Here is a 14,830-nt window from a genome sequence, read left to right as displayed (position 1 = left end):
GAGTGAAACCTAAGATTAACTATGGACTGTGGGTGATTATGATGTGTCAATGTAGAAACTGTTCTTATTTCATTATTTTACATGTAGCTGTGTAGTTTTCCAAGCACCACTTATTGAAGAGACTGTCTTTTCTCCATTGTATATTCCTGCCCCACCAACAGTTTTTACTAATAAAAATTATAATTGAGAGATCCATTAGATAAATGATGCTCTAGATCATTCCTTTAAATTGCTGTATAGTATGCTATCACAGGAACATAACAAATTTTATGTATCTATTCTCATACCAATGGACATTCTAGGTTGTTTCCTATGTTTTTCTATTAAACAGCATTTCGGTGAAATCCTTATTTATGTACATTTATACAGGTGTCTTGCTTTATGCTTTATATACATATGGAAGAATCTTTCTGGTTGGGGGAGAAGGAAAGGAAAAGAGGAAAGGGGTCCTAGCTATCACAGGAGGCAGAAGGTCAATGGACAAAGGATGAGAATGCTCACCGGAGTAGAGTTCCCTTACATCCATCTTCACTGTCACTGCCATATTTCAGGCCCTTACCTTGACTTGTATGATAAAAAGTAAAGTAAGTGAAAACTTAAAGAACAATGCATGCTAAGAGTATTATTTTACAAGCAGGGAGTCAACAGATATTGTTTCACTTTTGATAGAGAAATGTAGGTTCAATTTTTTTTAATTTAAAGGTAAACTTTTCTTTTTATTCTATAGGAGTTTATCTTGTAAATTACTTTTTAAAGGCATGTAAGTGTTCATTATATTCATTAAGTGAGAAAATCACATCAAAAATATTACATAATCATATTTTTATTTAAAAAATATATGTGTATATACATACAGAAATAGAAGAGTCTGGAAAATTTATAGCAAATAATTAACTGGTCTTAGGAAATTTTCCATGAGGCCACAGGTATGGGACGATGGTGAGATGGTGAAGCAGTAGGAGCTGGTACCATGGAATCTAAGCCACCTGCTTGTGCAGTTTAATTGTGCATCATGGACCTGCTTGGGTCAAGTCCCATATTTACCAATTTCATTTTATAACATAATGCTGGGCAGAGTGATTACTGGTGCTTTTCATTTTCTTTTTCTGCTTCTTTATATCTTCTTTAATTTTTCCTTCACAATATTTTGAAGAGTTAAAGTCTTTGTTTGTTTGAATACTTCCCCAAGTCTACTATGAACTCCACAAAGACTTTACCACTGTTTCTCTCAGGCTTAGCATTGTGCCTGGCATATTGAAAGTAAGCAATTAATATTTGCTGACTAATTAAAAATGTTCTACAACAGGGAAATAATTACTTTCTAATAAGAAAAAAAGAAAAGTTGTTTTCACGAAGAATATCCATATGAACATAATATCAATTTTTATTATTTTAAAAAAATTTTAACATATTTATTGGAGTTTAATTGCTTTACACTGTTGTGTTAGTTTCTGCTGTAAAACGTATAATGAAGTGAATCAGCTATATGTATATATACATCCCCATATCCCCTCCCAATGCGGCTCCCTATCCCACCCCTATCCCTATCCCACCCCTCCAGGTAGTCACAAAGCACTGATCTGATCTCCCTGTGCTATGTGGCTGCTTCTCACTAGCCAAATATTTTACATTTGATAGTATATATAAGTCCATGCCACTCTCTCACGTCGTCCCAGCTTGCTCTTCCCCCTCCCCATGTCCTCAAGTCCATTCTCTACGTCTGCGTCTTTATTCCTGTCCTGCCCCTAGGTTCTTCAAAACCATTTTTTTTTTTAGAGTCCATCTATATGTGTCAGCATACGGTATTTGTTTTTCTCTTTCTGACGTACTTCACGCTGTATGACAGACTCTAGGTCTATTCACCTCACTGCAAATCACTCAATTTCTTTTCTTTTTATGGCTGAGTAATACTCCATTGTATATATGTCCCACATCTTCTTTATCCATTCATCTGTCAATGGACACAATATCAATTTTTAAAATGTAACATACCAGAAAACTGTGGAGCCTGAACCAAGATATTGGAGTAGAAGGACATGCTCTCAGTCTTCTTGCAAGAACACCAGAATCACAACTAACTGCTGAACAATCATCGACAGAAGACACTGGTACTCACCAAAAAAGATACCCCACATCCAAAGACAAAGGAGAAGCCACAATGAGACAGTAGGAGGGGCGCAATCACAATAAAATCAAATCCCATATCTGCTGGGTGGGTGACTCACAAACTGGAGAACACATACCACAAAAGTCCACCCACTGGAGTGAAGGTTCTGAGCCCCATGTCAGGCTTCTGAACCTGGGGGTCCGGCAACGGGAGGAGAATTTCCTACAGAATCAGACTTTGAAGGCTAGAGGGATTTGCTTGCAGGACTCTGACAGGACTGGGGGAAACAGACACTCCATTCTTGGAGGGCACACACAAACTAGTGTGCACATCGGGACCCAGGGGAAGGGGCAGTGACCCCACAGAGACTGAACCAGACCTACCCACTAGTGTTGGAGGGTTTCCAGCAGAGGCGGGCGGTGGCTGTGGCTCACCAAGGGGACAAGGACACTGGCAGCAGAAGTTCTTGGAAGTACTCCTTGGCGTGAGCCCTCCCAGAGTCCGCCATTAGACCCACCAAAGGGCCTGCAGGCTCCAGTGTTGGATCGCCTCAGGCCAAACAGCCAACAGGAAGGGAACCCAGCCCCACCCATCAGCAGTCAAGCAGATTAAAGTTTTACTGAGCTCTGCCCACCAGAGCCACAGCCAGCTCTACCCACCATCAGTCCCTCCCATCAGGAAACTTGCACAAGCCTCTTAGATAGCCTCAACCACCAGAGGTCAGACAGCAGAAGCAAGAAGAACTACAATCCTGCAGCCTGTGGAACAAAAACCACATTCACAGAAAGACAGACAAGTTGAAAAGGCAGAGGGCTACGTACCAGATGAAGGAATAAGATAAAACCCCAGAAAAACAAATAATAAAGTGGATCTAGGCAACCTTCCAGAAAAAGAATTCAGAATAATGATAGTGAAGATGATCCAGGACCTCGGGAAAAGAACGGGGGCAAAGATCGAGAAGATGCAAGAAATGTTTAACAAAGATCTAGAAGAATTAAAGAACAAACAAACATAGATGAACAATACAATAACTGAAATGAAAACTACACTAGAAGGAATCAATAGCAGAATACTGAGGCAGAAGAACGGATAAGTGACATGGAAGACAGAATGGTGGAATTCACTGCTGTGGAACAGAATAAAGAAAAAAGAATGAAAAGAAATGAAGACAGCCTAAGAGACCTCTGGGACAACATTAAACGCACCAACATTCGCATTATAGGGGTCCCAGAAGGAGAAGAGAGAGAGAAAGGACCCGAGAAAACATGTGAAGAGATTATAGTCGAAAACTGTGCTAACATGGGAAATAGCCACCCAAGTCCAGGAAGTGCAGAGAGGATAAAGGATAAACCCAAGAAGAAACATGCCAAGACACATAATAATCAAACTGGCAAAAATTAAAAACAAAGAAAAATTACTGAAAGCAGCAAGGGAAGAACGACAAATAACATACAAGGGAACTCCCATAAGGTCAACAGCTGGTTTCTCAGCATGAACTCTACAAGCCAGAAAAGAGTGGCATGATATAATTAAAGTGATGAAAGGGAAGAACCTACAACCAAGATTACTCTACCTGGCAAGAATCTCATTCAGATTCGATGGAGAAATCAAAAGCTTTACAGACAAGCAAAAGCTAAGAGAATTCAACACCACCAAACCAGCTCTACAACAAATGCTAAAGGAACTTCTCTCTAAGTAGGAAACACAAGAGAAGAAAAGGACCTACAAAAACCCAACAATTAAGAAAATGGTCATGGGAACACACATATTGATAATTACCTCAACGTGAATGGATTAAATGCTCCAATCAATAGACACAGGCTTGCTGAATGGATACAAAAACAAGACCCATATATATGCTGTCTACAAGAGATCCACTTCAGACCGAGGGACACATAGAGACTGAACGTGAGGGGATGGAAAAAGATATTCCATGCAAATGGAAATCAAAAGAAAGCTGGAGTAGCAATACTCGTATCAGATAAAATAGACTTTAAAATAAAGAATGTTACAAGAGACAAGGAAGGACACTACATAATGATCAAGGGATCAATCCAAGAAGAAGATATAACAATTATAAATATATATGCACCCAACGTAGAAGCACCTCAAAACATAAGGCAACTGCTAACAGCTATAAAAGAGGAAATCAACAGTAACACAGTAACGGGGGGGGGGCTTTAACACCTCACTTACAGCAATGGACAGATCATCCAAAATGAAAATAAAAAAAGGAAACAGAAGCTTAAAATGACACAATGAACCATATAGATTTATTTGATATTTATAGGACATTCCACCCAAAAACAGCAGATTACACTTTCTTCTCAAGTGTGTACAGAACATTCTCCAGGATGGATCACATCTTGGGTCACAAATCAAGCCTCAGTAAATTTAAGAAAATTGAAATCATATCCAGCCTATTTTCTGACCACGCTATGAGATTACAAATGAATTACAGGGGAAAAAATGTAAAAACCACAAACACATGGAGGCTAAACAATACGTTACTAAATAACCAAGAGATCACGGAAGAAATCAAAGAGGAAATCAAAAAGTACCTAGAGACAAATGACAATGAAAACACGATGATCCAAAACCTATGGGATGCAGCAAAAGCAGTTCTAAAAGGGAAGTTTATAGCTATACAAGCCTAACTCAAGAAACAAGAAAAATCTCAAATAAACAATCTAATCTTACACCTAAAGGAACTAGAAAAAGAAGAACAAACAAAACCCAAAGTTAGCAGAAGGAAAGAAATCATAAAGACCAGAACAGAAATAAATGAAATAGAAACAAAGAAAACAATAGCAAAGATCAATAAAACGAAAAGCTGCTTCTTTGAGAAGATAAACAAAATTGATAAACCATTAGCCAGACTCATCAACAAAAAGAGGGAGAGGACTCAAATCAGTAAAATTAAAAATGAAAAACGAGAAGTTACAACAGACATCACAGAAGTACAAAGCATCCTATGGACTGCTACAAGCGACTCTATGCCAATAAAATGGACAACCTGGAAGAAATGAACAAATTCTTAGAAAGGTATAAGCTTCCAAGACTAAACGAGGAAGAAATAGAAAATATGAACAGACCAATCGCAAGTAATGAAACTGAAACTCTGATTAAAAATCATCCAACAAACACAAGTCCAGGATCAGATGGCTTCACAGGTGAATTCTATCAAACATTTAGAGAAGAGCTAACAACCTTCCTTCTCAAACTCTTCCAAAAAATTAGAGGAAGGAACACTCCCAAACTCATTCTATGAGGCCACCATCACCCTGATACCAAAACCAGACAAAGATATTACCAAAAAAGAAAATTACAGAGCAATATCACTGATGAATATAGATGTAAAAATCCTCAACAAAATACTAGCAAACAGAATCCAACAACACATTAAAAGGATCATACACCATGATCAAGTGGGATTTATCCCACAGATGCAAGGATTCTTCAATATATGCAAATCAATCAATGTGATACACCATATTAACAAATTGAAGAAGAAAAACCATATGATCATCTCAATAGATGCAGAAAAAGATTTTGACAAAATTCAACACCCATTTATGATAAAAACTCTCCAGAAAGTGGGCATAGAGGGAACCTACCTCAACGTAATAAAGGCCACATATGACAAACCCACAGCAAACATCATTCTCAATGGTGAAAAACTGAAAGCTGAAAAATTTCCTCTAAGGTCAGGAACGAGACAAGGATGTCCACTCTCACCACTATTATTCAACATAGTTTTGGAAGTCCTAGCCACGGCAATCAGAGAAGAGAAAGAAATAAAAGGAATACAAATTGGAAAAGAAGAAGTAAAACTGTCACTGTTTGCAGATGACATGATACTATATATAGAGAATCCTAAAAGTGCCACCAGAAAACTACTAGAGCTAATCAATGCATTTGGTAAAGTTGCAGGATACAAAATTAATGCACAGAAATCTCTTGCATTCCTATACACTAATGATGAAAAATCTGAAAGAGAAATTAAGGAAACACTCCCATTTACCACTGCAACACAAAGAATATAATACCTAGGAATAAACCTACCTAGGGAGACAAAAGACCTGTATGCAGATAACTATAAGACACTGATGAAAGAAATTAAAGATGATACCAACAGATGGAGAGATATACCATGTTCTTGGATTGGAAGAATCAATACTGTGAAAATGACTACACTACCCAAAGCAAGCTACAGATTCAATGCAATCCCTATCAAATTACCAATGGCATTTTTTACAGAACTAGAACCAAAAATCTTAAAATTTGTATGGAGACACAAAAGACCCCAAACAGCCAAAGCAGTCTTGAGGGAAAAAAACGGAGCTGGAGGAATCAGACTCCCTGACTTCAGACTATACTACAAAGCTACAGTAATCAAGACAATATGGTACTGGCATAAAAACAGAAGTATAGATCAATGGAACAAGATAGAAAGCCCAGAGATAAAGCCACACACCTACGGTCAGCTAATCTACAACAAAGGAGGCAAGGATATACAATGGAGAAAAGACAGTCTCTTCAATAAGTGGTGCTGGGAAAACTGGACAGCTACATGTAAAAGAATGACATTAGAACACTCCCTAACACCATACACAAAAATAAACTCAAAATGGATTTGAGACCTAAATGTAACACTGGACACTATAAAACTCTTAGAAGAAAACATAGGAAGAATACTTTGACATAAATCACAGCAAGACCTTTTTTGATCCACCTCCTAGAATAATGGAAATAAAAACAAAAATAAACAAATGGAACCTAATGAAACTTAATAGCTTTTGCACGGCAAAGGAAACCATAAACAAGATGAAAAGCAACCCTCAGAATGGGAGAAAATATTTGCAAACGAATCAACGGACAAAGGAGTAATCCCCAAAATATATAAACAGCTCATGCAGCTCAATATTAAAAAAAGAAACAACCCAGTCCAAAAATGGGCAGAAGACCTAAACAGACATTTCTCCAAAGAAGACATACAGATGGCCAAGAAGCACATGAAAAGCTGCTCAACATCATTAATTAGTAGAGAAATGCAAATCAAAACTACAATGAGGTATCACCTCACACCAGTTAGAATGGGCATCATCAGAAAATCTACAAACAACAAATGCTGGAGAGGGTGTGGAGAAAGGGGAACCCTCTTGCACTGTTGGTGGGAATGTAAATTGATACAGCCACTATGCAGAACAGAATGGAGGTTCCTTAAAAAACTAAAAATAGAATTATCATATGACCCAGCAATCCCACTACTGAGCATATACCCAGAGAAAACCATAATTCTAAAAGACATGTGCACCCCAATGTTCACTGCAGCACTATTTACAACAGCCAGGTCATGGAAGCAACCTAAATGCCCATCCACAGACGAATGGATAAAGAAGATGTGGTACATATATACAATGGAATATTACTCAGCCATAAAAAGGAATGAAATTGGGTCATTTGTAGAGACATGGATGGATCTAGAGAGTGTCATACAGAGTGAAGTAAGTCAGAAAGAGAAAAACAAATATCATATACTAATGCATATATGTGGAACCTAGAAGAATCATATAGATGAACCGGTTTGCAGGGCACAAATTGAGACACAGATGTAGAGAACAAACGTATGGACACCAAGGAGTGAAGCGTCAAGGGGTGAGGGTGGTGGAGTGACGAATTGGGTGATTGGGATTGACATGTATACACTGATGTGTATAAAACTGATGACTAATAAGAACCTGCTGTATAAAAAAAAAATAAAATTCAAAAAAAAATAAAATAAAATTGTAAAAAAAAATGTAACATACCATAATGGAGGTTGATAAAAAAATATTATCAATTAATTAAACCTTAGTTTGGTATATTGATGAAAATTTTCCAGAAGAGATATTTGTGTATGCCTTAAAGGGTGAACAGGAATTAGACAAGTGCAGAGAACAGTATTCAGGGAAGAGATAAAACATGGATATGCGAAAGCAAGAAAGAACACCGTGTGCCATGAAACCACAATAAATAACCTATATTATGTCTAGCACACAAGTTGTGTAAGGAGATAAAGCTACTAAGACAAACTAGAACTAATATAAACATGGGTTGTTATCTATCGCACTGAAAAATTTGAACTCTATCCCAGAGGGAGCAAATGGAAAGCAAATGATGCAGAAGAATGACAGAAAGACAAGTAACTTTAAGATAAGTCTGACAGACTGGTTATGGTAGGAAGGGGGCAAAGAGGACACTACAGCAATAGTCCAAATAAGTGATGATGAGGGCTTGAACTAAGACAGCTGTAAGATGGGGAAAACGGAAGAGTAGGCATAAATTTGTCTAAGAGAGTTCTCTATGATGAAAGAATGCACTCCCAATTGGTTTCCTAGTTGATTATGCAAAAGGCAAATAAAAACATGCAAATATGTAATTACTACTCTACTAAAACCTCATAAAATGTCGGAAGTGTGAAGAAAGTTACCTGCTTTCTTTCCATAGAAGGAGGAAATAACTTTAAACATGAAGGGCCATCATCATTAATATATCCTATTCAGATTTTTCATTATAATTAAACAAGGTGTTTAGCATAGTGGCTGGCACACAGTACGTGCCAGTAAATATGAGCTGCTGTATTAATACTGTTGTTTTTAATATTATCGAAAAGGCCACAAAAGGAACTCATTTTCCCCTGGACATCTGCATATTTAACAAATAGTGATTCCTCCTTGAAATACTGGCCTGAGTTCTCAGAATTTAAATCTTTCCTACTGCCTAGGGCATAAGGAATTACATCAGATCTAATCACTGAAAGAGTCCTTAAATAGAACAGGAAGTACCTCAAACTATTTAGCAGTGGTAGGGAGGCTACCAATGAGCATTTTAAATATGTCTATGCATAGAGTAGGGCCCATTATCTGAAACGACTAATTAATTATATTTTCTTACTTCCTGTTTACTCCATGTAAACGCTTCTACGAAGTACTAGACTTCAAAAAGCGAAATGTTAAATACTATGTCTAAGAGTATAAATCTTTTTTTAGTAGGTTAGAGCAACAGTTCTCAAGTGTGGTCTGTGGATTCTTCAAGGGGTCCTTGAGGTCAAAACTATTTTCATAATACCGAGAGTTATTTACTTTATTCACCGTATTGACATTTGCACTGATGGCACGAAGGTAATTCTGGGTACAAATGCTGGCATCTTCGTGCGAATCAGGGCAGTAGCAACCAAACTATACTATAATCATTGTATTCTTCCCTACCACTGAACATTCACAGCTTTTTTAAAAGTCAGCTTCATGTGAAGTGATGTCTGATTATGGTAATCATTTCACAATATATATGAGTATATATGAGTATCAAATCATCATGATGAACTTTAAATATATACAATTTTATTTGTCAATTATACCTCATTAAATCTGGCAAAAAAGTGTTAAAATAAAAAAAGCAGTTTCAATCAGCAATGCCTTTGATGAAGGCTTTCATTCTGATGAAGACTTTAAATAATGCTTTTTATTTTGATAAAATAAAAATTACTAATTGTATTAAATCTCAACTCTTGAGCAGACAATTTTTTAATATTCTCTGCAATGAAATGGGAATTTGCATAAAGAACTGAAGATTTTAAAGCATGATGGTCATCTCTAGAAATTCTGTGTGACTGTTTTGAGTTGTGATCTCAATTAGCTACTTTTTCCATAGAACACCATTTTAAAAGAACTGACAGGTAAACTATGATTATTCATTTTGGGGTATTTGGAAGACGTTTTCCTAAAAATGAGTAACATGAGCCTGTCACTTCAAGAAAAACTAACAGTATTTTTGCCAGTGATAAAATTCAAGCTTTCAGGCAAAAATTAGAATTTTGAAAAATTTGCATCTGCCATTGTGAGTCTGATAGCTTCCCAATACTTAAAAGACCTTCCAATGCAATCTGAGATGATATATTAACAAATGTGATCTTCTGATATTATATAAAGAGATATGTCAACATCTGGAAGATCGGCATCAACAGTGAAGCAATATTTTCCGTAAGACCAATGATGCACGATGCTACAAAATCATGCATGGGTAAAAGTCCATTCAAAGTGCAAGACAGACCAATGAATTTTAATGTAACATAGTTAAGAAAAGTTCAATGATACAGCCTCAGATTCCACATTCCAATTAACCCCAGGACGGCCACTTGTCAAGTTTTGATACACTATCAAAGAAGAATATCCACAATTACCTGTAAAGGCGATTATTAAAATAATTCTCCCTCTTCCAGCTACATATGTCTGTTTAAAGCCTGATTTTCTTTATACACTTGAATCAAAACATTATTACAAGAGATTAAATGCAAAAGCAGAAGTGAGAATCCAGATGACTTTTTTTTTAAATTTATTTTTGGCTGCATTGGGTCTTCGTTGCTGTGTGCAGACTTTCTCTAGTTGCCGTAAGTGGGGCCTACTCTTCTTTGCGGTGCACGGGCTTCTCGTTGCGGTGGCTTCTCTTGTTGCGGAGCATAGGCTCTAGGCGTGCGGGCTTCAGTAGTTGTGGCATGTGGGCTCTAGAGCGCAGGCTCAGTAGTGATGGTACACGGGCTTAGTTGCTCTGCCGCATGTGGGATCTTCCTGGACCAGGGTTCGAACCCGTGTCCCCTGCATTGGCAGGCATATTCTTAACCACTTCACCACCAGGGAAGCCCTAGATGACTTCTATGAAGCCATACTTTAAAAAGACCCCCCAAAAACATAAAGCAATGCCATTTCTATCAGTAAATTTTGTTTTTTTGGCTATTTTTCATAAAAATATGTTATTTATGTTAACATGCAATAGATATATTAATTTAAATAAATTAAAACATATTTTAAATTTTTTTCTCACCTTTAATTTCTAATATGGTAAATATCAATAGATAAAACCCACATATAAATAAAAACTCTTTGGGATTCTTAATTTTTTAAAGTAGAAAGAGGTTCTGAAAGCAAAAAGTTTGAGAACAGGAGAGAACAGCACTAGCCCAAGCCAATCTTCTATTCAGAAACAGCTAGAATTGGGAGTTGAGGTCGGGGAGGTCTCCTTTAGCCAAGTTCCCATAATGCACTTCTGTCTCAAAGATTTCCACTTAGTGGGACGGTAGTGAGAAACCCTGAAGGAAGGATTCTACTAGTCTTCTTTATTCCCCTTAACCATTGTATGGAAGGATAAAAAGGAAGAATAAAATGTCATGAAAACCCCAGATGCAGCTCCAGAACTTGGGCTTTGGTAAGACAGTAAGGATACAATGGATGGTATATGTGTAAAACATGTTTCAAGGATTCAAACATTTAAAAGCAAGAATCCTTCTGTACAGAGGGACAGATATGAACTGAATTTCCTAATTTCGCAGTTTGGCCTAAGGGCAAGCCACAGTCGTAACGGTGCAGCTAACCTCCAGAGAGAAAGCCTACAGTCACTTTGGCCTGAGGAACCAGGGAGTAGAGCCCAGGGCAACCACTGCCACCTGAGAGTGAGGGGAGAAACACAGATGGGGGAGCCCTAGATTCTGCATATGAACTCTACCCAAGTCTCTGGTAGACCCCTGAACTATGCATGCACAGAGCCAACTCAAAGCAGCTTACAACTATGGTTGGAGAAGTGAGCTGATATGTTTATTTCTAAATATGGCAAATGTTGATAGACACAACCTATATAAACAAAAGCTCTTTGAGGTCCTCAATTAAGTTTTCAGAGTATAAGGGGTTCCAAAACCAAATTGTTTAAGAACTGCCGGTCTGGGACTTCCCTGGTGGTCTGGTGGGTAAGACTCCATGCTCCCAAGACAGGGGGCCTGGGTTCAACCCCTGGTCAGGGAACTAGATCCCACATGCATGCTGCAACTAAGAGGTCACGTACCTCAACTAAGAGCTCGCATGCCGCAACTAAGAAGTCTGAATGCTGCAACTAAGAGCCGGCATGCCGCAACTAAAGATCCTGCATGCCGCAACTAAACATGCTGTAACGAAGATCCTGTATGCCACAGCTAAGACCCGGTGCAGAAGGAAGGAAGGAAGGAAAGAAGAGAGGGAGGGAGAGAGGGAGAGAGGGAGAGAGGGAGAGAGGGAGAGAGGGAGAGAGGGAGAGAGGGAGAGAGGGAGAGAGGGAGAGAGGGAGAGAGGGAGAGAGGGAGAGAGGGAGAGGGAGAGAGGGAGAGAGGGAGAGAGGGAGAGGGAGAGGGAGAGGGAGAGAAAGAAAGAAAGAAAGAAAGAAAGAAAGAAAGAAAGAACGAAAGAACGAACGAACGAACTGCTGGTCTATAGGATAAACTATTATTTATAGGATAAAATTAAACTTATTAAGATGTGATATAAAAGCTTTAATAATCTGTCCCTAAATCACTTTTCCATTACCACCATGCATCCTATGCACAATCACATTAGATTATCTGTTCCCCAGAAAAGCTTGCACTTTCATCATGTATGGATTTGAACATATTGTTCCCTACTTTAGGTGACCTATAATATATCAAATATTAATTGAATGTCAGTCACTTGTGCTAGAAATTGGCAAAATTCTATTCATCATTTGAATTCATCTAAATTGTTATTTCCTCTGTGAAGCCTTAAATAAGTCTTTACCAGACACCCTAACAGAGTTAGCTGCTTATTCCTCTAAATGCCAATATCACTTTGTTGATTTTCTATTTTTTCTTCACTAATCTCTGATCTCTCTAGTTGTCTTACTCCTCTTGGTATGCCAAAGTCATAGTATATACCTTGTGCACAGTAGGTGCTCCAATATAATTGTGTAGGATACAGTCAATTTATAGTTGGACTAGGAAAGCTCTATCCTTATCTCTGGAGACACCTTGATGTCTGGCTTTGGACAAGATAAGGTCAGTTGGATTTATGATGTGCTGTTTAGAGTCCAAAACTGCCCTGGTGGCCTCTGAATCAGTGTTTACTGATGGTTTTCACCTGACAGAACTCATTAGCGAGACTACCTTGACTACATGACCAGAGCGACATAAAAATACCCCACTGGGGCTTCCCTGGTGGCGCAGTGGTTGAGAGTCCGCCTGCCAGTGCAGGGGACACGGGTTCATGCCCCCGGGAAGATCCCACATGGCGCGGAGCGGCTGGGCCCGTGAGCCATGGCCACTGAGCCTGTGCGTCGGGAGCCTGTGCTCCACAGCAGGAGAGGCCACAACAGTGAGAGGCCCGCGTACCGCAAAAAAAAAAAATACCCCTCTGGGATCTTCTGCCTTGAGCGCTCCTGAACGCAAGACTTATTACACAGATCTTGGTGGTTCAATCCAGAGATGAAAGGGACCTGGGTGCAAATTAGGATCCTGAGTTTTCCTTTGACATTCCCCACATCCTCAATGCTTGTCTGCCCTCTCTCTTGCTGTACCATATCCTCTGCCTTTATTATTTTTTTATTATTATTTTTTTATACGCGGGCCTCTCACTGTTGTGGCCTCTCCCGTTGTGGAACACAGGCTCCGGATGCGCAGGCTCAGCGGCTATGGCTCATGGGCCCAGCCGCTCCACGGCATGTGGGATCTTCCCGGACCAGGGCACGAACCCGTGTCCCCTGCATCGGCAGGCAGACTCTCAAGCACTGCGCCACCAGGGAAGCCCCCCTCCTCTGCCTTTAAATAAAAGCCTTAGGTGAATACGCTCTATGGAGATTTGTGAGTCCTTCAACTATCCAAACTTGTGAAATTTTGCAATAATACTTTCTACACACTTTACACACTTTCATGAATGTAAAAATAAGCCCCATGACCCAGCTCATATCTGTGTCAATCTTAATAAAACAAAAATTTCTACATTTTATAAATACTTTCACATCCACTAACACTAAATTCCCAAAGTAATCCTGTAGAGGGGTAGTCTCACCATTTACTAGAAAAACTCAGGCTCAAAACATTAAATGACTTGTCCACAGTAGCTCAACCAGTTAGGGGCAGAACTGGACTCAAGCCTAGGTCTAGGCCTCTCAGCTGTACTAGGCTGCCCCCAGTGTTTGCAGCAATCATAGTTGACCCTTGAACAACATGGGTTTGAACTGAGCAGGTCCACTTACTCACTGATTTTTTTCAATAAATAGGTACTACAGTAGTACACGATCTACAGTTAGTTGGATCTGTGGATGTGGAACCCTGTACACAGGTATAAAGTTATACAGGGATTTTCAAGTATGCAGGGGTCGGCAGCCTAACCCCTACGTTGCTCAAGGGTCAATTGTACACTCCTATGCTGTAATTTGAGGATTTAAGGTAATATCTCTGTATCCTGATAAAGTTTATTGAAACAAGTCATAAAGACATCTGCATTCATCTATTAAAGAGGTTAATAGTAATATACAATGTTGATATCAAGAAGCTGAACATATTAATCCCTTTACTCCACAATTATATGAGCACCTATTATAGGGCTTAGGCACTGTGTTAGGTAGAGTTTACAGTTTTAGTGAAAAAGTGAGACATTTTAAAGAAGAAAAATGAATACCTTTTCAGTTCATGGATGAAAAGAAAGTTCGAATTTAAGTGCATAATCTGATATTAAAAATTCTTAAGAAAGTCATTAAACAACATTTATATACAGTACTTTAGAGTGTATAAGGTCATTACTTTGCCTAATTTCATCCTCAAAACAAACCTGTGAGACATTTTTAATCCAATTTGACAGCTAAGGAAAGTGAAAATAAAAATTAAGTAATTTGTCCTAATATATACAAAATCACATAGCTTGTATAAGGCAA

General features: G+C 38.5%; 1 protein-coding gene across 2 annotated transcripts in view; it reads right to left on the bottom strand.

Annotated features, from left to right (window-relative positions):
- The window catches only part of ACER3 (alkaline ceramidase 3), a 183,801-nt gene that overhangs the window by 133,860 nt on the left and 35,111 nt on the right, over nt 1–14,830 (bottom strand). The window lies entirely within an intron of this gene.

Source organism: Lagenorhynchus albirostris, chromosome 9 (genome assembly GCF_949774975.1).
Source record: "Lagenorhynchus albirostris chromosome 9, mLagAlb1.1, whole genome shotgun sequence".
Taxonomy (NCBI): Eukaryota; Metazoa; Chordata; class Mammalia; order Artiodactyla; family Delphinidae; genus Lagenorhynchus; species Lagenorhynchus albirostris.
Note: the sequence above shows the minus strand (reverse complement) of the source record. Positions and strands in the feature narration are given on the sequence as shown.